Raw genomic sequence first — 24,498 nt, forward strand, 5'->3', positions numbered from 1 at the left:
GCTGCTGGCTCCTGGCTTCAGATCGGCGCAGCTCCAGCCATTGCAGCCAATTGGGGAGTGAACCAGAGGATGGAAGACCTCTCTCTCTCTCTCTCTGCCTCTCCCCTCTCTGTGTAAATAAATCTTAAAATAAATAAATAAATAAATAAATAAATTTTGAAGTTAAAAAAAAAAGAAATTAGAGGGGCCAGCACTGTACAGGTACAGCAGGTAAAGCCACTGCCTGCAGTGCAAGCATATCATATGGATGCTAGTTTGAGACTCAGCTACTCCACTTCCAATCCAGCTCTCTGCTAATGTACCTGGAAAATCAGTAGAAGATGGCCCAAGTCCTTGGGCCCCGGCACCCACATGGGAAACCCAGAAGAAGCTTCTGGCTCCTGGCTTCAGATCGGCGCAGCCATGGCCGTTGCGGCCAATTGGGGAGTGAACTAGAGGATAGAAGACCTCTCTCTCTCTCTCTCTCTCTCTCTCTCTCTCTGTGCGTGCGTGTGTGTGTGTGTGTGTGTGTGTGTAACTTTGCCTTTCAGAAAGGGCCATCAAAGAAGGAGGTACCTTTCTCTGAAGGGAGGAGAGAACTTCCATTTTTATTGTGGCCTTGTCTAAATAAGGTCGGAGTTTGTGAATTCAAGAGGCTTCCATAGTCTTGGCAGCTCATGACAAGAGCCCCAGGTGATCACTGACATCATGAATAAGAGTGTCAATTGTTAAATCAACAACAGGAGTCACTGTGCACTTACTCCCCATGTAGGACCTATGTCCTTAATGAGCTATACTATGAGAATTAATGGTAAAACTAGTCTCCAAACAGTACTTTATACTTTGTGTGTCTGTGTGGGTGCAAACTTGAAATCTTTATTTAGTATAGAGTTGATCTTCTGTATATAAAGATAATTAAAAATGAATCTCAATGAAGAATGGGATGGGAGAGGGAGTAGGAAATGGGGTGGTTTGTGGGTGGGAGGATGGGAATGGGGGGGAAGAACCGTTATAATCCAAAAGTTATACTTCAAAATTTATATTTATTAAATAAAAAAGTTTTCTATTAAAATAAAACTGTGCCTTTCAAATAAATACATAAATCTTTTTAAAAAATGGTTAGATTTGGGATATATTTTCTGAAGGTATAACCTAAAGGATTTAACAATGGATATGGCATAGCAGAGGAATTATGGATAATTTTGAGTGAATTTTGCCTCCATTCAACTGAAACAGTGGCGGTTCCTCCAAAAGAAATGAAAATACTGTGGGATAGAACAGATATTGGCTGAAGTGATACTTAGAACTCAGTTTGCTGTCACTTCAGAGGCCTTTAAAATCCTAAAAAGGGAGCACAGGAGTAAGTAATCATGACCTTGAATTTAACAATGGTTCTTAGATATGACATCAAAAACATGTGCAGCAAAAATAAAATGGACACCCTCAAAATTTAAAGCTTTCTGAAGAATACTATAATACACTTTGTGTAGCCAACATCAATTTAAGAAACAGAACATTAACTGTGAAGTGCAAGGGAGCTCTATTTTGATTGTTTTTACCCTTCCTCTTCTTTAGAACCACTCTCCAGAATTGGGTGTTAATCTCTCCTTTACTTTTCCCTATGACTTTATCCCATAGGGATACACATTTAAAATATAATTCAGTTTCATTTTGCCTGACATTGACCTTCCTATGATTGGACTATCCTTGTTTATTCAAAATACTTATTATATTCTGATGCATTAAGTCTTCATTTAGCAATTGCCCATAATATTCATCCACGTAGTTACAGTTTGTTTTCACTGACATTTAAGGATGTTTCATTGCCCTGGCAATGAAAACAATGGTGTAACTAAAAACAGTGTTGTAATTACCATTCTTAATATTTCTCTCCTTGTGTACCTGTGTAAGAGTTTTTCTTTGAAAAAACAAATAGGAATGAAATTACTGAGTCAAGGTATGTGCAACTTCAACTGCTCTGTTATGACTAATTATTTTCTACAATGGTTTTACAAATTGATAATCTTATAACAACATGGAAGAGTCTCTGTTATGTTGCACCCTTGGTAAATTGGCATTAGAAATTCCGAGTTTTGAGGTGCACATTTGGTGCAGTGGTTAATATGCCACTTGGAATCTGTATCCCATACTGGAATGTCTGTGTTCAAATCCCAGTTCCACTCTCAATTCCAGCTTCCTACTAGTGTGCACCCTGGAAGACAACAGAGTATAGGTCAAGTAATTAAATCATTAATTTTAAATGGGTGAGTTGTATGTGAATTATATACCAATAAAGCTATTTAAAATAATTGATAGGTTAGACCAGAGGCCATGCAAACTTTTTCTGTAAATGAACAGATAGTAAATATTTTATGCTTGGTAGGCCATACAATGTTTTTCATGTCTACTCAACTCTGTTATTCTTGTTCAAAAGCAGTCATAGACAATATATAAGTGGTAGTGAATGCCAATAAAACTTTCTTTATGGGCACTGAAATCTGAATGTTACAAACTTCATGTCATGAAATTCTTCCTTAGATTCCCCCTCCCAATATTTAAAAATGTAAAAACCACTACATTTTCTTAATCTGCAGACTGTGAGAAAAACAGGAAGTGAGTCATAGTTTGCTGACCTCTGGACTAGCACCTAATCCTCCCTCCATTCTGGTTTCCTGCACTAGAGAAATCTTTCTTTCTCTCTCTCTCGCAATCCACATGAACAAGAGGCAACTTTGATTTCCATCTAGTTTTCTCCCATACTACCATGCCTATACATAGCTTTCCAAGACCCTGAGTGACTCACAAACTCAGCCAAGCACTCAAAAGCAGAAAAACTTCCTGGACTACATTTCCAAAATAGAAGACCCATTTCTTTTTAAGATTTTTTTTTTTTTTTGGACAGGAAGAATAAGAGAGAGAGAGAGACACAGACAGAGAGAGACAGAATCTTCCATTTCTGATTCACTTCCCATATAGCTTCAAAGGCCAGGGCTGAGCAGGCTGAAATCAGGAGCCAGGAACTCCATTCAGGTCTGCCACATGTGTGGCTGGGGCCCAAGTACTTGAGCCATCTTCTGCTGCTTTCCCAGGTGCGTTAGCAGGGAACTGGATTGGAAGCAAAGCTGCCAGGACTCCAGCCAGCACTCCAATATGGGATGCCAGTGCCACAAGCAGCTGCTTAACCCACTGTGCCACAACACTGGCCCCTAGAATACCCATTTCAATCAATTTGGTAAGAGTTGAGAGCTCATCGTGTTTTTTTCCTTATAAGTCACAAGGGTTACCTTAGGGGTGGGGAAGGGGGTAGGTATGTGTGAAGAGCTTAGGGACAGAGAATATAAAAAAAAAAAGACAAATTCATGCCTTCCTCAAGAAGCTCTGGCTCCTAATCAACTCTAAGAAGCAGGATTATGTTTCACTGTGCAACACAAACACACACACACAGTCAGTAAGAACAAAATCTCCTATTAGAGTAGCATAATACCATAAGAGAAAGCAGAAAGGAGGCATTAGGGATGCAGACATTAGAGGTTTCAGAAGCCTTTATTAAAAAGTATTCATTCTGGGGCCAGTGTTGTGGCACAGCGGGTTAAGTTGCTACCTGTGATGTCATCATCCCATAATGGCACCAGCTCAAGTCTTGGCTGCTCCACTTCTGATCCAGCTCCCTGCTAATCTGCCTGGGAAAGCAGTGGAAGATGGCCCAAGTCCTTGAGCCCCTGCACCCACATGGGAGACCCAGATGAAGCTCCTGGCTCTTGGCTTTGGCCTGGCCGTTGTGGCCATCTTGGGAGTGAACCAGGAGATGGAAGATCAATCTCTCTCTCTCCTTGTCTCTCCTTGTCTCTCCCTCTATTACTCTGCCTTTCAAATAAATATTAAAAAAAAAAAAGTATTCATTCATTCATTTGACTGGTCCAGTATTTCCTGAGCAGCTACTATGTGGTAGGTCCTGTACTGGGATCAAAAGATGCAAATATTAACCAGATACATTGAAATCATACAGGTAAGACAGAAATATAGAGGATGGCCTGTCCTTGAAGGCAAGAACCACTCAATGTGGAGGAAAATGCTACCTCACAATCCCAAAGAAAGGGCACAGCGGCTCTCTTTTCAATTCCTCCACCACTATCCTGCTTGAGACCTCACAGAGGTTTCCACTCTCAACTAATCAGGGAGCTTGCTCATCAGACAGCGATATCAGAAAACATGTGAAGTGTCCTGTAGAAAAAACAGCCTCACAGACACAGAATCCAATCCCATCTATGCCACTTACCACTCTGTCAGCTGGAGCCTGCCAAATGACACTACCTCCCTGTTACAGTGGAGAAACTCAGTTTAAGGCATAATCCATCATGGTGCCTGGATGTAGAAAACGCTTTATAAACATTTGATAATTCTGAACTCTGGCCCTTGGCAAAAGGTCTCACACTACTGATCTTTGTTTATTCTGACTAAACCACCACTCAGCCTCTGAGCCCCAGCAACCTGTAATCTTACTCTCCCTCCTCACAGTGCCCCTGGCCAGATGCAGGAGGGCACAACCCTCATCCAGTCAGTGCCTGCACAGCAGTGCAAGCCTACAAGGACCTATATCTGGGAGGGCCTAATGTCATGGGCACCAACAGGAAATCGGAAGCTAGATAATGTAACTATTGAAACCTGTTTGCACCTCTATGATCTACAGAGACCCCTATTCACCTCCTAAAATCCATTTCAGACATCACCTGCTCAGAGTAGTCTTTCTCCACACTCTCACAGAGGTCAACCGTTCTGCACCTTGAGAGCATGTGGAGCCTATCTCTTGTCATGGTGGCTACCAGGATTGGACACGAGTGTCTCTCTGCCTCAGTACTATGTGAGTCCTCTGAAGGCAGGAACTTTGTCTGTCTTACTAGTCTCTGTACACTCAGCATCTGTAGAGCAGACACTAAATATATTTGGAGAAGGAGAAGGGACAAAGAACACAAGAATGAACTTCAGGAGGACCATTTATCATCAGGTGAATAGGCAGCAGTTCTTCCTAATGTCATGAAGTACACTGAATGTGCACAGACACTTGAGTAAACACACAAACAAATGTCAACACTAGTTAAGTCTGAAGGCCAGCAGAGCCTTGGGAGCCAGCTATCAATTTCTCCTTATGAAGAGTCAGAAGTGTAATACCCGACGCTGGATTTTTCTCTCTGCTGGCTTGACCATTCCTGGCTGCTAGATGGCCCCTGCATTCTGCCTATCACTTTACAGGCCCAGATCCTGCTTGGGCAAAGAGCACCTTTGGGCTCATGATTATATTTTTGCTCTCTTTTTTTCTTCAGGTCCTATCTACAACACTGCAGGTCGAACCCGTTGCCTCTAACCTTCTCCTTAAACTTTGACCTAGTTTGTGGACTTTCTCTCAGTCCCTACTTCCTTGGCTCAGTGCGCCTCCCCTCCCCCAACACCTTGCTATACACACAGACATATTTAAAGAAAGACACACACCCGCACAAGCACAAAATTATGTATACATACAAAGAAACAAACACAAAGGCACAGATAGGCATTTGCACATACACAGAGAAGCCTTACAAGTATAATTAATCTCAGTCATCAACAGGCTTGCCATCCAGAATAGACAAAGCAGACCCAACAACAAAAAGGAGAGGAAGGAAAACAACAGCCTGCTTAGTAAGAAAGAATTCCCAGTCTGTCAAAGCATGCCACCGTCTGGATTTTCCTGGAAACATGAGGGGTACCATCTGTGGGAGCTGCTGCCTCATCCTCTATCTGGCTAAGGCAAAGGGACAGATTACAAACTATGCCTACTCCTCTGATGTGTAACTCAGCTTGCCTGGAATTGTACCCTTGCCCGAGTGCTGGCTGATAATGTATCTTCTGTTATACCAGTACATATTAGAGCACCATACCCCAGTTCCTCTTGAAATCCCCACAGTCTCCTGTGAAATGTATCCCTTAAAATGTGCTATTGTCAGGGCCGGCATTTGGCCTAGTGGTTAAGATACCACTTGGAATGCCTGCATGCCATATCAGAGTGCCTGATTCAAGGCTTAGCTCCTCTACTTATAATTCTGCTTCCTACTAATACACACCCTTGGGAGGAGGCAGGTGTTGCTTCAATTACTTGGGTCTCTGCTACCTACATGGGAGACAAGACAGAACTCCAGGCTCCTGGCTTTGTCCTGGCCCAGCTTTGGATGTTGTAAGCATCTGCGGTATGAACCAGAAGATGGAAGGTCTGTCTGTCTCTTTCTCTCAAATAAAGTGAAAATAAATAAGATTTTTTAAGAAAATAAAACTGAATTTTTTTAATGTGTAATTTTCAATGCCTGCATCGTGGCACAGCAGGTTAAGCCACTGCTTGCAATACCAGCAACTCATAAGTGCACAAGGTCGAGTTCCGACTGCCCCACTTCCAATCCAGCTCCCTGGTAATGTACCAGGGAAAGAAGCAGAAGATGGCCCAAGCTGTTGGGACCTTACCACCCACAAGGGAGTCCAAAATAGAGATCCAGGCTCCTGCTTTCTCAGTCTGGCCCAGTCCTGGCCACTACAGCCATTTGGAGAGTGAACCAGTAGGTGGAAGGCATTCATATTCTCTCTCTCTCTCCTCTCTCTGTAACTCTTTTTTATTTAAATTAAAGTTTAACAATTCTTTTTTTTAAGATTTATTTATTTACTTGAAAGTCAGAGTTACACAGAGTCAGGAGAAGCAGATAGAGCTGGTTCACTCCCCAGTTGGCCGCAACAGCCAGAGCTGCGCCGATCCGAAGCCAGGAGCCTCTTCCGAGTCTCCCAAGTGGGTGCAGGGGCTCAAGGACTTGGGCCATACTCCATTGCTTTCCCAGGCCATAGCAGAGAGCTGGATTGGAAGTGGGGCAGCTGGGTCTCGAAGCGGCGTCCATATGGGATGCCAGCGCTTCAGGCCAGGGCATTAACCCGCTGTGCCACAGCGCTGGCCCCTCTCTGTAACTCTTATGTGAAGCCATGAGCTGGGAGCTTCATCTTGGCTTCTGAGGTGGGCAAAAGAGCCCAAGGACTTGGCGACCAAATTCTACTGCTTTCCCAGGCACATTAGCAGGGGAGCTGAATCAGAAGTAAAACACCTGGGACTCAAACCAGCACCCATATGGGATGCTGGTGCCACAGTGGCTTAACCTGTTACACCACAATGCCAGGCCCAATACATTTTTTTTAATGTGTAATTGTTATTGCCTATTTATACATCTGTCTCTCCCACCACTCTGAGGACTCATCAATGGCAAAGCGTATCTTATTTTCATTTTCTGCTTCATAAATGAGGAAAGTGTGGCTCCAAAATACCTGACTTTACAGCTAATACACAGCTAGTACACTGAATCTGAACCCATGTTAGACAACAAACTTATGCTTAGCCTTTTAAAAGGTCAATGTGCAAATAACTTATTCTAAGAAATACAGAAAAGCTAGGAGTGAGTACATTAGCAGGGGCATAGAATTTGAACTCAAAGGAAGCAGCTAGAGACTATAAACCACTCTTGGTCAATGAATAATTCAGCCACCCCACAATTATTTACAAGGAAAAATAGGAATGGGGGTGGGGGAGAGGCTGTGGCACAGCAAGTTAAAGCCCTGGCCTGCAGTGCCAGCATCCCATATGGGCTCCGATTTGAGTCCTGGCTGCTCCACTTCCAATCCAGTTCCCTGCTAATGCGCCTAGGAAAGCAGCAGAGGTTGGCCCAAGTCCTTGGGCCCCTGCACCCATGTGAGAGACCAGAAAGAATCTCTTGGCTCCTGGCTTCAGATCAGCTCAGCTCCGGTCATTGCAATGATTTGAGGAGTGCACCAGTGGATGGAAGACTTCTCCCTCTCTGTCTCTACCTCTCTCTGAAACTCTTTTAAATAAATAAAATAAATCTTTAAAAAAAAAAAAAAGAAAAGAAAAACAAGGACAGTACTTTTTTAACCTAAGGAGCAAGTTTCATCTGGAGAATGATGTCAGTCATGGTGACAATCATTTCCCAAGGGCCTCGGCAGACTTCCATCTGTGCTCTGCCTGAAATAAGGGTAGGAGGTGAGAATGTTCTATGAGCTATGAGATAAGACAGTGACTGTACCAGGACAAGGTAGGGAGGCAGGGAGCCAGAAAACAGAAATGTGTGTGGGTATGTATGTGTGTGCATGCGTGCACATGTATTTGGTGTAGCAGTTAAGACAAAGCTTGAGATGCCCACAGCTCATTTCCTAGTATCTGGGTTAGATTCCCAGATCCACTCCTAATTCCAGCTTCTATAGACAGTGGTGATGGTTCGAGTAGTCAGGAACCTGCCACCCATGTGGGAAACCTGGATTGAGTTCCTGTCTCCTAACTTCAAACTGGTCCACCCCAGCTGTTCAAAGGCATTTGGGGAGTAAATCTGGTGTGTGTGTGTGTGTGTGTGTGTATCTCCCTCTATGTCTCTTTCTCTCCCTCTGCCTTTCAAATAGCTAAAAAATAAAATAAATTATAAAAAATAAAAAATTTAAAAGAAACCTAGAATCAATTTTATACAATAAAATTTTTAAAATAATATGATCAAGCACGGTGAGCCGGCTGCAGCGCGCCGGCCGCGGGGCCATTGGAGGGTGAACCAACGGCAAAGGAAGACCTTTCTCTCTGTCTCTCTCTCTCACTGTCCACTCTTCCTGAAATAATAATAATAATAATAATAATAATAAGATCGAAAGAGGAAGCAGTAAAAATCTACACTCAGAATTGACTTTGGAGCCCAAAGGGAAAACTGCTTTCTAGCGGCCAATATGGCCTCTGGGAGTGCTATAGCGGCAGTGAGAATCAGCTAGAGACCCTGAGCACAAGATAAATCCAGAAAAATAAAATGAGGGCTACCTGGGCAGCTGTCTTTGCAACTCCCCATATGAGCTCTACAGAGTTAAGGTCAAGAAACTGATCCAGGCCGCTGATATGAGAGTCAGAGGGAATTACCACCACAGTTTTCTCACAATACTTTCAAATCTTGGCTTCTAAGCAGTGCCAACTACAAAAAGGAAGGAAGGAAGGAAGGAAGGAAGGAAGGAAGGAAGGAAGGAAGGAAGGAAGGAAGGAAGGAAAGAAGGAAGGAAAGAAGGAAGGAAGGAAGGAAGGAAGGAAGGAAGGAAGGAAGGAAGGAAGGAAGGAAGGAAGGAAGAGAAAGGAGAGAAAGGAGAGAAATGAGAGAAAGGAGGGAGGGAAGGAGGGAGGCGGGGAGGGAAGAAAGGATGAAGACCACAGAGTGGGCATTTTATATACATTATTTCATTTAATCTCTGTCACAATCCTCTAAGGCAGGAATTATTGAAATAACGATTATTATTATTTGTCAGAAAATGAAAGTTCACAGTGTTTAAGAAATTTTCTAAGGGGCTGGCGCTGTGGCATAGCAGGTTAAAGCCCTGGCCTGAAGCACTAGCATCCCATATGGGCGCCAGTTCTAGTCCCAGCCACTCCACTTCTGATCCAGCTCTCTGCTATGACCTGAGAAAGCAGTAGAAGATGGCCCAAGTCCTTGGGCCCCCGTACCCATGTGGGAGACCCAGAAGAAGCTCCTGGCTCCTGGCTTTGGATCAGCACAGTTCTGGCCGTTGTGGCCATCTGGGGAGTGAACCAGCAGATAGAAGACTCTCTCTGTCTCTACCTCTCTCTGTAACTCTGTGTTTCAAATAAATAAAATAAATCTTTAAAAAAAAAGAAATTTTCTAAAGTCATAAAATTTTAGCAAAAGTACACTTAATGCTGTCATATTTTTTGCTACAAAAGTGCATACTTGTACTCAGCCATACAGCATTTCAATATTTCCAGTGCTATATCTTTTTTCTTCACTTATGCCCCTTCAGTACGTGTTTTTCTCTAAGTATTCCCTACTATTTTAACCGCAGTAACTTTACCTCCATCAAGATTCTGTACATAAATCACAGCACAGAATAGAGGAGGAGACAGGGTCCCAAAGGAGATCAAACATCTAACATGCCTGGGTCCCAGGGTAGATCAGACCACTAGGTCATACACTGCATGTCTAGGTCTTAGAGATCAGATACTCAGGTCACACACTAACATACCTGAAGCCCAGACCAAGTCAACTCCAAAGAAACAACCTAACACTGACTCAGCTTCTATCCTGGGGGGGAACCCTAAATCCAAATACCTATCCCCCTGCTGTTTACCAGCCAAGTCTATACTTGTGGTCTGTCCTAGGGAAACAAGCAAAGGGGCACAAAATGATAAGATAGGATCTTTGCCTTCAAATTCAAAATTCAAAAACATCAACTTAGACCTTTATGTGTAAGTCCTTCTGCCAAGCACAGAGGGAGAAACAATGATGAATGAAACCTGGTTACAGCTCCCTAGAGGAATTCACAACCCAGTAGAACCGATAAGGAGAGGCCCAAGTAATTATAATGCTGAGCGAAACTTGCCAAATGTGAGGGTCACACAAAGCTCTCTGGAACATGAGAGAGGAACAAACAAGATTTCTTAGAGGAAACAACATCTAGTTTAGACTAATAGTTCTCAACTATGGGCAATTTTGTCCCTCAGAGCAACTGACAGTTGTAATTGGCAATATTCTTTTTTTTTTTTTAACTTTTATTTAATGAATATATGTTTCCAAAGTACGAATAATGGATTACTATGGCTTCCCCCCCATACCGTCCCTCCCACCCACAACCCTCCCCTTTCCCACTCCCTCTCCCCTTCCATTCACATCAAGATTCATTTTCGATTATCTTAATATACAGAAGATCAGCTTAGTATACATTAAGTAAGGATTTCAACAGTTTTCTCCCACACAGAAACATAAAGTGAAAAATAATAGATGATTTTTTTTTTAATGATGATGAAATCAGATCAGACCTATTGTCATGTTTAATCCCAGTGAGAGTCAAGTTGGGAGTTGATAGTTTCCTTTTTTTTTTTTTTTTTTTTTTTTTTTTACAGAGGATCAGTTTAGTATGCATTAAGTAAAGATTTCAACAGTTTGCACCCCCATAGAAACACAAAGTGAAATATATTATTTGAGTACTCGTTATAGCATTAAATCTCAATGCACAGCACATTAAGGACAGAGATCCTACATGAGGAGTAAGTGCACAGTGACTCCTGTTGTTGACTTTACCAATTGACACTCCTGTCTATGGCATCAGTAATCTCCCTATGCTCCAGTCATGAGTTTCCAAGGCTATGGAAGCCCTCTGAGTTCTCCGACTCTTATGTTGTTTAGACAAGGTCATAGTCAAAGTGGAGGTTCTCTCCTCCCTTCAGAGAAAGGTACCTCCTTCTTTGAAGACCTGTTCTTTCCACTGAGATCTCACTCACAGAGATCTTTTGCCAGAGTGTCTTGGCTTTCCATGCCTGAAATACTCTCATGAGCTTTTCAGCCAGATCTGAATGCCTTTAGGGCTGATTCTGAGGCCAGAGTACTATTTAGGACATCTGCCATTCTATGAGTCTGCTGAGTATCTCACTTCCCATGTTGGATCACTCTCCCCTTTATTTATTCTATCGGTTAGTGTTAGCAGGTACTAGACTAATTGGCAATATTCTTGATTGACTCTGTGGTGGAGTGAGGTTTGCTACCAGCATACAATGTACTGGGGCTAGGGATGCTACTAGACATTATAAACAGCAGATTGCAGCCCCCCAAAACAAAGAAATTTCTGGTGAAAAAAATACAACTACTACTGAGGTTTGAGACTTTGATCTAGACTTTGGCGGACAAGCAGGATTTTTATCAGCAAAATGGGAGGCAGAAGGATGGCAGATAGCGATTTATCTGAAGCAAGGGCTCAGTGGTAGGACATGAAGAGCATGTTTGGGAGAGTTGTTGCATAGAGCAAGGGAGTTCAGTGTAGCATGAACTAGTCACATGCACTAAAGCCCAATTATGGGGGCATTGAAGGGCAGGTTACAATTTTGATTAATTAAGCAAGCAAAAGTAACTCACTCACTTATAGTTTCATCTCTATAACATGGTTACTGATGGAACAAGGACATAAGCCTCAGTCATTTTGGGCTTCTTGTTACCCCTGCGTTCTTTCAAGAGATCAGTTCAGTCTCATACCGTCTATTATTCCCCACCCTACTCTCTGCATTCTTCCCCAGGTTTGGAAACCAGTGGGCCAAACCTGAAGAACTGTTATGGAGAAGCTCATCTTGGCCTACTGCCCCCCCAACCCCTACTCCTAGCCCACCTTAAGATATAAAAGGGCCCAGCCTGCTGGGGTCAGGGCCTCTGCCACATGTTCAGTCTGTGAGCATGATGGCAGTTGGTCGACCTCTGCAGATTTATTTTCTCTGAATAAATTCAGGCTGGCTGTGAGTTCGTATTCTGTCTCCTCTCTGTTCTGTTCCTCTTTTCCTAACATTTTGATGCCCCATGTGAGGCGGTACCCATCTGCCTCTTTTCCTAACAGTTACTAACACCTAGCTCACAGGGCACTTGGTGACGAAATGAAACTATTTATGTAATCAGCTGGCACACAGCATAGCATACGGTACAATGCTCCCTTTCCACCACACTCCCTTTACAAGGTAGGAGCAACCTGATGCGCTATTTGGTAATTCCTATAGTAGGACAGAAAGACAAACTTACAGGCAGAACAACACAATCAAAATCATTAGGACACAAAAGAAGACAATGTCCAATTAAGTGCTAAATTGAGTGGCATGGACTTGTGTGCTATAGGCATTAGGACTGACACGAGGGAGGATAGTGAGGACAGCAAAGTCAGAGAAGATTCATGAAGAATGCAGCTGGCATATTCCAGAGGACAATTAAGTTAGACACAGGTGTTGTAGGGAGGGATATGGGAAGTTAATTCCAGGTAAGAAGAACTACCTGAACAATGAAAGGGGACTGGGAATCAACACAGAAGTCTAAAATAAAGAGAATAGGAGCCAGACCAAAGTGGTAGGAGATATGTCTAGAGAATCTTCAGAAAGGCTAAAGCCAGATTTGAAAGGATGGAGGGTTAGGCACAGGGAGACCTAGGAAATAGGAAACAGAAATCACAAAGGAGACACAGAACCAAAATGCAGCTTATGAAGATCACTGGCAGCATGTATTACATGTGCTGGTGAGGCAGAGGAACACTTAGGGCTATGCTACAGCTATTTGGATATAAAAGCACGAGGCCCAAATCACTGAAGAGGAACAATAGTTGTTAATAATTATGGTAGTAACTTTTGTACTTAACAGCTATTTATTCAAATTAGTCCACACTAGCCATAGAAAAGGGCTAACCTCTGTGTATATGAATACACTACTTTCTATCAAGTCCAAGTTCCCACTGGCCCTTTGGATATTGCAAGTGGACCAGCTGACTGCTACCCTCAGGCTTTAATTCTCGCAACCTTGATTCTACCTGGTGCCAGCTTCTATCTTCCTCAATTCCCACAGCCTCCCAAGAACTAGCGTGTCTCCTAGCAAGACAATGATAAAACAGAAAACAACTCAGCTTCCAGCTTCTATCTTCCTCAGTTCCCACAGCCTCCCAAGAACTAGCGTGTCTCCTAGCAAAACAATGATAAAACAGGAAACAACCCAGTTCCTACCCTGCTGAAGTCCAGGAGGCCTCATGAAAGTACTATAATATGGCCTTGCTGTTCAAAATCTAGCCTTCCAGATGGGTAGGGAAAAACCAGAAGTGCTCTTCCAGACCTTTTTTCAAAGCCAGACCTTTTTAAAGTACACAGGGATAGGTAGGAAAATGAGCGAGCTGCAAGAGAAGTTGTAGCCCTTAGACATGTGTGACTCTGCTCCATCATGCTCCCTTCCTTTAGTATCAACCACTCAGACAAAACTAGAACTACCTCCTGCAGTGTTCTGGCCCTAGTCAGGTCAGCCACACTGCTGAGGGTGGCTCTCATAGCTGAATGCTGTGGTGCTATTGGATGATGAGAGAGCTCATTTGGAATTCTTGTTAAGCAGGCTAGGCCTCACTTATCTGTACTATCTTGCCAAAGGAGGGAAAAACATAGATTCAACATCTGTCATGTGCCAGGCATTGTGCTTGAAGTTTTGCTTATATTGAATTCTCACAGCAACTCCACAAAGAATTATGCTCCTCAAATAGCTGAAAAAAATCAAGACTCAGTGAGGTAAATTTATTCGCCTAAGATCACAAAGCCAGTAAGTGGCAAAGCCAGGTTTTGAGTACAGGCCTATTTGTAACAAAATGTATGCTCTTCCTAATGATAATAATATCAATAATAATAATGACCAAAAATATTACCTAGCCCCTCTTAATGTGCCAGGCACTGTACTAAGTGCTTAATATGAATCATTTTTTGAATCTTTACAACAGCTTTAGGAAGTACGTACTATTACTCCAATTTCTAATAAAGAGACTAAGACTGAAAGAGATTGTGTAACTTCTCCAAGTTTCCACTGCTGCTAAGTGGCAGAGCCAAGTCTGTGTGACTCCAGATCACAAGCCCCTGACCCTGTGTTGCACCTTTATAGCAGACACCACAGACTGTTAATTAACAGTCATAAGTGAATCTTGTGGTTTCTTGAGCTCACACTGCTACATAACTATCCTCACCTCCCAAAACATGTGAAGAAATCCTTACTCAAGACTACCATCTCAGGGGCTGGTGTCTATGGCATACAAGGTTAAGCCTCCACCTGTGGTGCCAGCATCTCATAGGGACGCTGGTTCAACTCCCAGGTGCTCCACTTCCAATCCAGCTCCCTGCTAATGGGTCTGGGAAAGCAGTGGAAGAGGGTCCAACTGTTTGAGCCCCTGGGAGACCAGGAAGAAGCTCTTGGCTCCTGGCTTCAGACTGGCCTAGCCCTGGCCACTGGGGCCATTTGGAGAGTGAACGAGCAAATAGATGAAGACTGATTGATCGATCTCTCTCTATATATATATATAATCTGCCTTTTTTTTTTTTTTTTTTTGACAGGCAGAGTTAGAGAGAGAGACACAGACAGAGAGAAAGGTCTTCCTTTTCTGTTGGCTCATCCCCCAATGGCCGCTGCAGCCGGCATGCTGCAGCTGGTGCACGGCACTGATCCGAAGCCAGGAGCCAGGTGCTTCCTTCTGGTCTCCCATACTGGTGCAGGGCCCAAGCACTTGGGCCATCCTCCACTGCACTCCTGGGCCACAGCAGAGAGCTGGACTGGAAGAGGAGCAACCAGGACAGAATCTGGTGCCCCGACCAGGACTAGAACCCGGGGTGCCGGCGCCGCAGGTGGAGGATTAGCCTAGTGAGCCATGGCGCCGGACTTCTATCTCTGCCTTTCAAATAAATAAATAAATCTTAAAAAAAAAAAAAAAAAAAAAAGACTACCATCTCTGCTATAGTATTGGTCAATCACCAAACAAAGTGATTAGGCACATAATGTTTTTTTTGTTTTGTTTTGTTTTGTTTTGTTTTGTTTTGTTTTGTTTTTAAGTGGGCCGGGTTAGAGCCGGCTGAGTTTTTATTTTGAAAAAGACGTGCATTGATTCTTCACTGGGGGCACGGGCAAGAGGGCAGTAGGCTCCCCCCAGGGTGGGCTGGGGATTGGGCCGAGAGGCCCCCGGGGGAGGGGCGTGGCCGTTCACTTGGCCAGCACGTCGGAGGATTCGGACACCAGCTTCCCGTCACGGGTCTCGATCTTCTTTACCACCACGGCCTTGGAGCGGGTGAAGGAGCTGGAGCCCCCGCCGGGGCCGAAGCCAGACTGGAAACTCAGGCCGTAGTTGAGGCCAGGGCTTGCGAGGCTCCCAAAGCCAGAGCTCAGCCCACCCGCGTAGCCAGTGGTGGTCTTGGTGTGGATACTCATGTTCTGCATCCCAGACTCGAGCCTGCTCTCCTCGCCCTCCAGCAGCTTCCTGTAGGTGGCGATCTCGATGTCCAGGGCCAGCTTCACGTTCATGAGCTCCTGGTACTCGCGCAGCTGCCGCGCCATGTCCTGCTTGGCCCGCTGAAGGGCGGCCTCCAGCTCGGCCAGCTTGGTGTTGGCATCCTTAATGGCCAGCTCCCCACGCTGCTCGGCGTCGGCGATGGCAGCCTCCAGGGTGGCCCTCTGGCCTTTGAGGGCCTCGATCTCGGCCTGGATGCGGCTGATGTTCCGGTTCATCTCGGAGATCTCGGTCTTCGTGCGCCGCAGGTCATCCCCGTGCTTGCCAGCCTGGGTCTGCAACTCCTCGTACTTGACCTGGTACATGCTCTCGGCCTCGGCGCGGCTGCGGTTGGCGATGTCCTCGTACTGGGCACGCACCTCGGCAATGATGCCGTCCATGTCCAGGGAGCGGCTGTTGTCCATGGACAGCACCACAGACGTGTCGGAGATCTGGGACTGCAGCTCGCGGATCTCCTCTTCGTACAGCTGCCGGAGGAAGTTGATCTCGTCCGTCAGCCCCTCCAAGCGAGACTCCAGCTCGACCTTGTTCATGTAAGCTTCATCCACGTCCTTCTTAATGAGGACAAACTCATTCTCCATCTCCGTGCGTTTGTTGATCTCATCCTCGTACTTGTTCTTGAAGTCCTCCACCAGCCCCTGCATGTTGCCAAGCTCCGCCTCCAACTTCAGCTTCTCCTGGCCCAGCGCCTCCAGCTGCCGCCGCAGGTTGTTGATGTAGCTCTCGAACATGTTGTCCATGTTGCTGCGAGCTGTCTTCTGCTGCTGCAGGAGGCTCCACTTGGTCTCTAGCATCTTGTTCTGCTTCTCCAGGAAGCGCACCTTGTCGATGAAGGAGGCGAACTTGTTGAGCGACTTGATCTGCTCCTTCTCCTGCGTGCGCACCGCCTGGATGTTGGGGTCCACCTCCAGCTTCAGAGGGCTCAGCAGGCTCTGGTTCACTGTGACGGCTGTGATGCCCCCGGCCCCAACCGGTGCACCACCGTAGCCCCCGGCCAGACCCATGCCAGCACCCCGGAAGCTGCTACCCACGCGGGAGAAGCTCGAGGAACTGATGCGGGCACCGGGCGCGCTCGTGTACGAGCGGCTGCTGAACGCCCGTGGGCCGGAGGTGGACACCTTGTAGGACTTCTGGGTCACTCGGATGGACATGGTGGAGGCTGGAGCAGAGGCAGGAGGGCCGAGCCAGGCAGAGGGTGCAGACGGAGCCGGAAGAGCTGCTTCCAGGTGCCCACATAATGTTTTTTTAAAATGGATTTGATTTCTTTATTTGAGAGGCAAACAGAAGAACAGAGAGGGAACTCCTACTCACTGGTTCATTCCTCAAATGCCCACAATGGTAAGGGGTGGGCCAGAGCCAAAGCCAACATTGCAATTTAGGTTTCCCATGTGGGTAGCAGAGACCTAAGTACTTAGTGGTGCTGTGGTGCAGTGGGTTAAAGCCCTGGCCTGAAGTGCCAGCATCCCATATGGGCACCGGTTCTAGTCCTGGCTGCTCTTCTTCTGATTCAGCTCTCTGCTATGGCCTGGGAAAGCAGCAGAAGATGGCCCAAGTCCTTGGGCCCCTGCACCCACGTGGGAGACTCAGAAGAAGCTTCTGGCTCTGGATCGGTGCAGCTACAGCCCTTGCGGCCATCTGGGGAGTGAACCAATGGATGGAAGACCTCTCTCTCTGTCTCTACCTCTCTCTGTAACTCTGTCTTTCAAATAAATAAAATAAATCTTAAAAAAAAAAAAAAAAAGAAAAGAAATCATCAGGGCCTCCCAGGGTCTGCATTAGCAGGAAACTAAAGTCCAGAGTAGGAGCCAGCTACTATGATATGGGTGTGAGTGGCTTAAATGTTAAGCTGAACTCCCACTCTCTAGGTAAGCACTGTGGGAAAACAGATCAGATAAGTTTAGCTCCTATCCTAAAGGGACTTACACACAGTTTGGTGAAATATATCAATCAGATAAATATTAAAATAACAATTGTAGGCCGGCGCCGCGGCTCACTAGGCTAATCCTCCGCCTAGCGGCGCCGGCACCCCGGGTTCTAGTCCCGGTTGGGGCGCCGGATTCTGTCCCGGTTGCCCCTCTTCCAGGCCAGCTCTCTGCTGTGGCCAGGGAGTGCAGTGGAGGATGGCCCAGGTGCTTGGGCCCTGCACCCCATGGGAGACCAGGAAAAGCACCTGGCTCCTGGCTCCTGCCATCGGATCAGCGCGGTGCGCCGGCCGCAGCGCGCCGGCCGCGGCGGCCATTGGAGGGTGAACCAACGGCAAAGGAAGACCTTTCTCTCTGTCTCTCTCTCTCACTGTCCACTCTGCCTGTCAAAAAAAAATAAAAATAAAAATAAAAAAAATAACAATTGTAAGATGCAGATCAATTTATTAGAAATACAGAATAAGATAAAGGGAAAAGTAACATTCACTGAGCTTGAATTATGTGTCAGATACTAAAATGTATAGTTCCTCCACCACCACAATCTGGACAAAGATTCCCTTTGTAATAAAACCCTCCTCATTCTCCTAAACCCCTAGTCACCCCTGTCTAATCTCCATTCCTATAGTTTTGCCCTTCTTCAAGTGTCACATAAATGAGATCATCTAGTTCCTAATTTCTTGAGACTAGTTTCTTCTATTCACCATAATGTCTTTGAGCTTCATCTTTGTTGTATGCATCAATAGCTCATTCCTTTTTATTGCTGAATAGTTTTCCATAATTTGTCTATCCACTCACACACTGAAGGACATGTGACTTTTGTCTAGTTATATGAATAAAGCCACTATAAACATTCATGTACAGGTTGTAGTATGAATACAAATTTTTATTTAGCTATAATGGCAAACACCTAGAATTTCTGAGACATATATAGTTACATTTAAATTTATAAGAAACTATCAAACTTCTCCAGAGAGGTTTGCATTTCCATCAGGAAGAGTTCTAGAAGCACTTTTTCCTCATCCAGTACTTGATATAGTCCACTTTTTTTTTTCTTTTTTCTTTTTTGACAGGCAGAGTGGACAGTGAGAGAGAGAGAAAGGTCTTCCTTTTTGCCTGTGGTTCACCCTCCAATGGCCGCCGCGGCTGGCGCGCTGCGGCCGGCGCACCGCGCTGATCCGATGGCAGGAGCCAGGAGCCAGGTGCTTTTCCTGGTCTCCCATGGGGTGCAGGGCCCAAGCACTTGGGCCATCCTCCACTGCACTCCCTGGCCACAGGCAGAGAGCTGGCCTGGAAGAGGGGCAACCGGGACAGAATCCGGCGCCCCGACCAGGACTAGAACCCGGTGTGCCGGCGCCGCTAGGCGGAGGATTAGCCTAGTGAGCCGCGGCGTCGGATATAGTCCACTTTTAACTTTGAGCCATTCAAATAGGTATGTAGTAGTATCTCATTGCGGTTTTAATTTGCATCTCCCTGGTAGTTATCTTTTTTTTTTTTTTTTTTTTTTTTTTTTTTTTTTTTGACAGGCAGAGTGGACAGTGAGAGAGAGAGACAGAGAGAAAGGTCTTCCTTTGCCGTTGGTTCACCCTCCAATGGCCGCTGCGGCCGGCGCGCTGCGGCCGGCGCACCGCGCTGATCCGATGGCAGGAGCCAGGAGCCAGGTGCTTTTCCTGGTCTCCCATGGGGTGCAGGGCCCAAGCACCTGGGCCATCCTCCACTGCACTCCCTGGCCACAGCAGAGAGCTGGCCTGGAAGAGGGGCAACCGGGACAGAATCCGGCGCCCCGACCGGGACTAGAACCCGGTGTGCCGGCGCCGCTAGGCGGAGGATTAGCCTAGTGAGCCGCGGCGCCGGCCTATCTTTTTTTTTTTTTTTTTTTTAAGATTTATTTATTTATTTGAAAGTCAGAGTTACACAGAGAGAGGAGAGGCAGAGAGAGAGAGAAGTCTTCCATCCGATGGTTCACTCCCTAATTGGCCAGAACAGCTGGGGCTGCACCAATCTGAAGCCAGGAGCCAGGAACTTCTTCCAGGTCTCCCCCACAGGTACAGGGGCCCAAAGACTTGGGCCATCTTCTACTGCTTTCCCAGGCCATAGCAGAGAGCTGGATAGGAAGTGGAGCAGCCAGGTCAATAACTGGCACCCATTGGGGATGCCCGGCGCTTCAGGCCAGGGTGTTAACCCGCTGTGCCACAGCACCAGCCCCTCTGGTAGTATCTTAATTGAACATCTTTTCATGTTTGTTTGCCATCCATATACATTCTATGGTGAAGTTTCTGTTTCAAATATTACCTCATTTTGTAACTGAGTTGCTTATTTTCTATACTGGAGTTCTCTGTGCTGGGAACCATTTAAATGCTTATTCATTTTTATTTTTCATATACTTGAAAGGCAGAGCAAGAGTGAGACCTTCCATCCACTGGTTCACTCTCCAAATGCCCACAACAGCTGAGGCTGGGCCAGGCCAAAATCAGGAGTCCAGAACTCTATTTGAGTCTCTCCTGTGGGAAGCAGGACCTAAGCACTCCAGACATCCTCTGCTGCCTCCCAGGATGCATTAATAGGAAGCTAGTTCAGAAATGGACTAACCAGAATTGAAACCAGCACTCTGCCAGGGGAGGTGGGTATTGCAAACAGCAACAACTCACTGTGCCACCTCTGTACTGAGAACTTTGAGATTTATTTTTTATTTATTTGAAAGACAGAGTTACAGAGAGAGGAGACAGAAAGAGGGAGAGAGGCCAGTGCTGTGGCATAGTAGGCTAAGCTTCTACCTGCAGCACAGGCATCCCATATGTGTGCTTGTTGGTATCCCGGCTGCCCCTCTTCCAATCCAGCTCTATGCTGATGGCCTGAGAAAGCAGTGGAAGATGGCCCAAGTGCTTGGGCCCCTGAACCCATAGGAGACGTGCAAGAAGTTCCTGGCTTAGGATCAGCCCAGTTCCAGCTGTTGAGGCCATTTGGGGAATGAATCAGTGGATGGAAGATCTTTCTCTCTGTGTCTCCCTCTCTCTGTTACTCTATGTCTCAAAGAAATAATTAATATCTTCAAAGAGAGAGAGAGATAGAGAGATCTTCCATCCACTGGTTCATTCCCCAAATGGCTGCAGTGGTCGGGGATGTGCCATGCAGAAGCCAGGAGCCAAGAGCTTCTTCCAAGTCTCCCACATGGGCACTGGGACCCAAGCACTTGGGCCATCTTCCACTGCTTTCCCAGGCCATTAGCAGGGAGTTGAACTGGAAGTGGAGCAGCCAGGTCTCGAACCGGCACCCACATGGGATGCTGGCATTGCAGGCAGAGGCTTAACCCACTACGTCACAACACCAGCCCCTGTGTTGTGAACTTTTAACAGCATTTTCCTCACTTAAGCCTGACAACAACCTTGCAAGGGTAGAAATCATTAATCACCATCTTACTCTGAGAAAAATCAAGAGAAAAGTCACCAAACTACTATAATCTGATCACAATTCTGCCTAATTTCAAAATTGGAAAATATCTTTCTCCCTCTCTCTCTGCCTTTCAAATAATTGAATAAACAAATAAACAAGTCTTTTAACAATTTCCTTATCACTTAACCACCTGTGCCATTTAGATCATTAGAACACAAACTCCTTAAGAGCAGGCATCTTATCTCCTTTGTTCACTAGAGACTCCCTAGTTCTAGCACAGTGCCTAGCACATAATAAGTATTCAATAAGAATTTGTTTAACAGCTGAACAAATTCCCTAATTTTCCATGTAAGCACCAGAAAGGAAAATAATACTGCTCCCAAAGAGTCCAGCCTGGTCAAGGGGACAGTGGTTTTAGGCAGGTCCTTATCTGTCCACCTCAGACCATCAGCACAACCTCACAGTACTGTCCCACTTGGAACAAATCCTTTGTCCACTGACAGTGTCCCCCCACAGAGACCTAAACAGAACACAGGTCATGAATTCCCATCCAACCAGCCTGATAGACACTCCTCCTAGCTTTGCAAGAAGGGTACCATCACCAGTAGTGCTATGTGGCTCACCTGAATGGCCCACAACTCCCAATCTCTGCAATCTAGAACAGAAGCAAGCACAGAAAGCACTGTGCCAGGATAGCCAAACTAGCTGTCCCTACATATATTTTCTATATGTCTGCTGAGTCTCCACTTACCATAACTAATCTCACAGTTCACTCTAGAGTAGATACAGCAATTAGAAATGAGAATGAATCAAAGAAGAGACAGGAAAACAATAGGAAGCAATCAGACAGTACATAGAGGAATCTAGGTCCTCAGCTAATAATGCATAAGGCCCTGAAGACAGATTTATACAAAGAAATATAACACTGGTCACAGGAATCTGTAAGAAAAAAAACTTTAACTTCAAAAATGGCTTAAAAAAAAAAGTCTAGAACCGAGGTAGATATTCAGTTCAGATCAATTATCTGTAAAACTTACTCTTATGAAGCTGAATAAATAGTCTTAATAGAACATCACTTCATATTTCTACTAAAGTTCCTCAGTAATCACCAATGTTTTTGGGAGAATCATAAAAATCTCAGGTCCTTAATGACCAGCACACCTAGGATTTCATCCCTGGAGTCGTAGCATCCATCACCCATTATTCTAAGCCTTGAGCTATCTACCCAACTTTCTAGTTAGATCTTGAACTTCAAGGTTGTCTCACATATATTCAGACTGACTTAAGCACACACATTTTGCTCCTTGACAGTAGCTTGTGACTGGCCATGAAGACCCAGAGCAACAGGCTTCACTAGCCACAAGTGGTCTGAGATTGCAGGGAGAGCAGTGAAGCCAAGGCAGGAAGCTATGCTGAAAAAGAACAGCTCACCACTGGGGCAGGGAAGAGCGGGGCAACAGCTTCTGTGTTATTTTAGAACAGTTTGTGCTGATGAGCTTCTTGTTGTGGTAACATTCCTCCAAAAAGAACATTTTCTTCTGCCCCTCATTGACAAAGCAATTCAGCAGAATGTGAAAAAAGGAGGAGTGGATGACAAAGATATCCAAGAATTTGTAGATCTTGAATTATACAACCTTTTTAACTGTTGTGCCATCCATTCTCCAGTCCTGTGGCTATGCCCTAGAATGATGACCAGGATACTTCTAGGCCTCATTCACCACTAGGAACATGGCTCTATTCTCAGCAGACAAAAAATTTTGGTCCTCTGAAGGTCAGTGTAACCAAAATTCCAGATACTTTTATGGTTGTGTCCTTGCTCAAGAACCCAGAGTTGCCGGTTTCAGCAAGAACACATGTCTCAGTTTTGTTACCTGGACCCTACTTTCCTTTCCAACTTTTTGTTCATGGTATCTCTGTCTAAGCAAACCAACCCACCATGCTTCTTACTATCTCCTCACTTGCTCACATAGTTCTCCACTTCTCAGGTAACCCTAACCCTTCCAGTCTGTCCAAATTTTACTTTTCCTTAAGGAAGTCTATTTTTCTCCTCTTTTAAAGTTCTTAGACATCATCCTAACAGAAGAATCCTCTATTCTGACCAATTAATGTGGTTCTGTATTTCATTTGCCCATATTCAGTAACAGGGAGGTCACTCTCTACCAAGGAAGCTTCTTCTATAACAAATTATCTCTATTAGGCAATTCTTTATTCTAGAAGAATATGACTTTTTTTTTTTTTACTTTCCTCACATTGGTCCTGGTTCTGTCCTTAAAATAAAGAAAATAATACAGCAGTACTTAAGAGTACAAGCTTTGAAATCAGATCTGAGTACACAGCCAGTGTGTCCTTGAACAAAATGCTTAACCTTTCTAACACTCCAGTGTCTGTTAATAATATCAACTTCATGAGGCTATTAAAAAAGTTCTTTACACTGCGCCTGGCATACAGAAAGAGTTCAATAAATGATAGTAGTACTATGGTTTTCATTGTTACTATCATAGTTATTAAAGTCTAATTTCTCTATTTCTTAGGTATTTAAAGATAGAAATTATATTATCCAAGTCTCCTCTTCTACGGGCTAAAGTTTCTTCACTAGGCTGTCAATTATATGAGAACAGACTATCAATTATACAAGCTTAGGCTGTATTTACCACTCTATCTGCATGCCTAGCACAGTGCAACACACATATATCATAGACACTTTTTTTAAAAAGACATTTATTTATTTATTTATTTATTTGAAAGGCAGTGTTACAGAGAGAGAGAGAGGGAGATAGATCTTCCATTTGCTGGTTCGCTCCTCAAATGCTTGCAACTGCCAAGTTTGGGCTAGGCCAAAGCCAAGAGTTTGGAACTCTATCCAGGTCTCTCACGTAGTGGTAGGAACCCAAGCACTTGAGCCATCCTCATCTGCTTTCCCAAGAAAATTAGCAGGGAGCTATATGGGAAGCAGAACAGCTGAGACTTGAAATGGAGTTCATATAGGATGTTTCTGTTGCAAGTGGCAGCATAACCTGCTGTGCCACAACACTAGCTCCCATAAAAATATTAAATAAATTTTATTAAACTAAATGCTTCTCACTTCATAGTTCCCTTATGCTTCATCACTCATGTCACTTATCCCTGTGTAATTAGTCAGTTCTCACTGTTCTGAATCCGATAACAATGTGAAATCCAAAACTGAAATAAAAACTCAAAGGTAGAGATCAGCATTGTAATACAGTACATTAAGTCACCACTTCGGATGTGAGCATCCCATATCAGAGAACTGGTTCAAGTCCTGGCTGCTCCATTTCTGACCCAGTTCTCTGCTAATGTGCCTGGGAAAGCATCAGAAGATGGCTGA

General features: G+C 44.9%; 1 protein-coding gene and 1 pseudogene across 11 annotated transcripts in view; both read right to left on the reverse strand.

Moving 5' to 3' along the window:
• STIM1 (stromal interaction molecule 1) overlaps nt 1–24,498 on the reverse strand; it is a 248,022-nt gene that overhangs the window by 80,100 nt on the left and 143,424 nt on the right. The gene's annotated exons all lie outside the window — the stretch shown is intronic.
• LOC100345306 (keratin 8 pseudogene) lies at nt 1,104–17,587 on the reverse strand (annotated as a pseudogene).

This window comes from Oryctolagus cuniculus, chromosome 1, assembly GCF_964237555.1.
Source record: "Oryctolagus cuniculus chromosome 1, mOryCun1.1, whole genome shotgun sequence".
NCBI classification, from domain to species: domain Eukaryota; kingdom Metazoa; phylum Chordata; class Mammalia; order Lagomorpha; family Leporidae; genus Oryctolagus; species Oryctolagus cuniculus.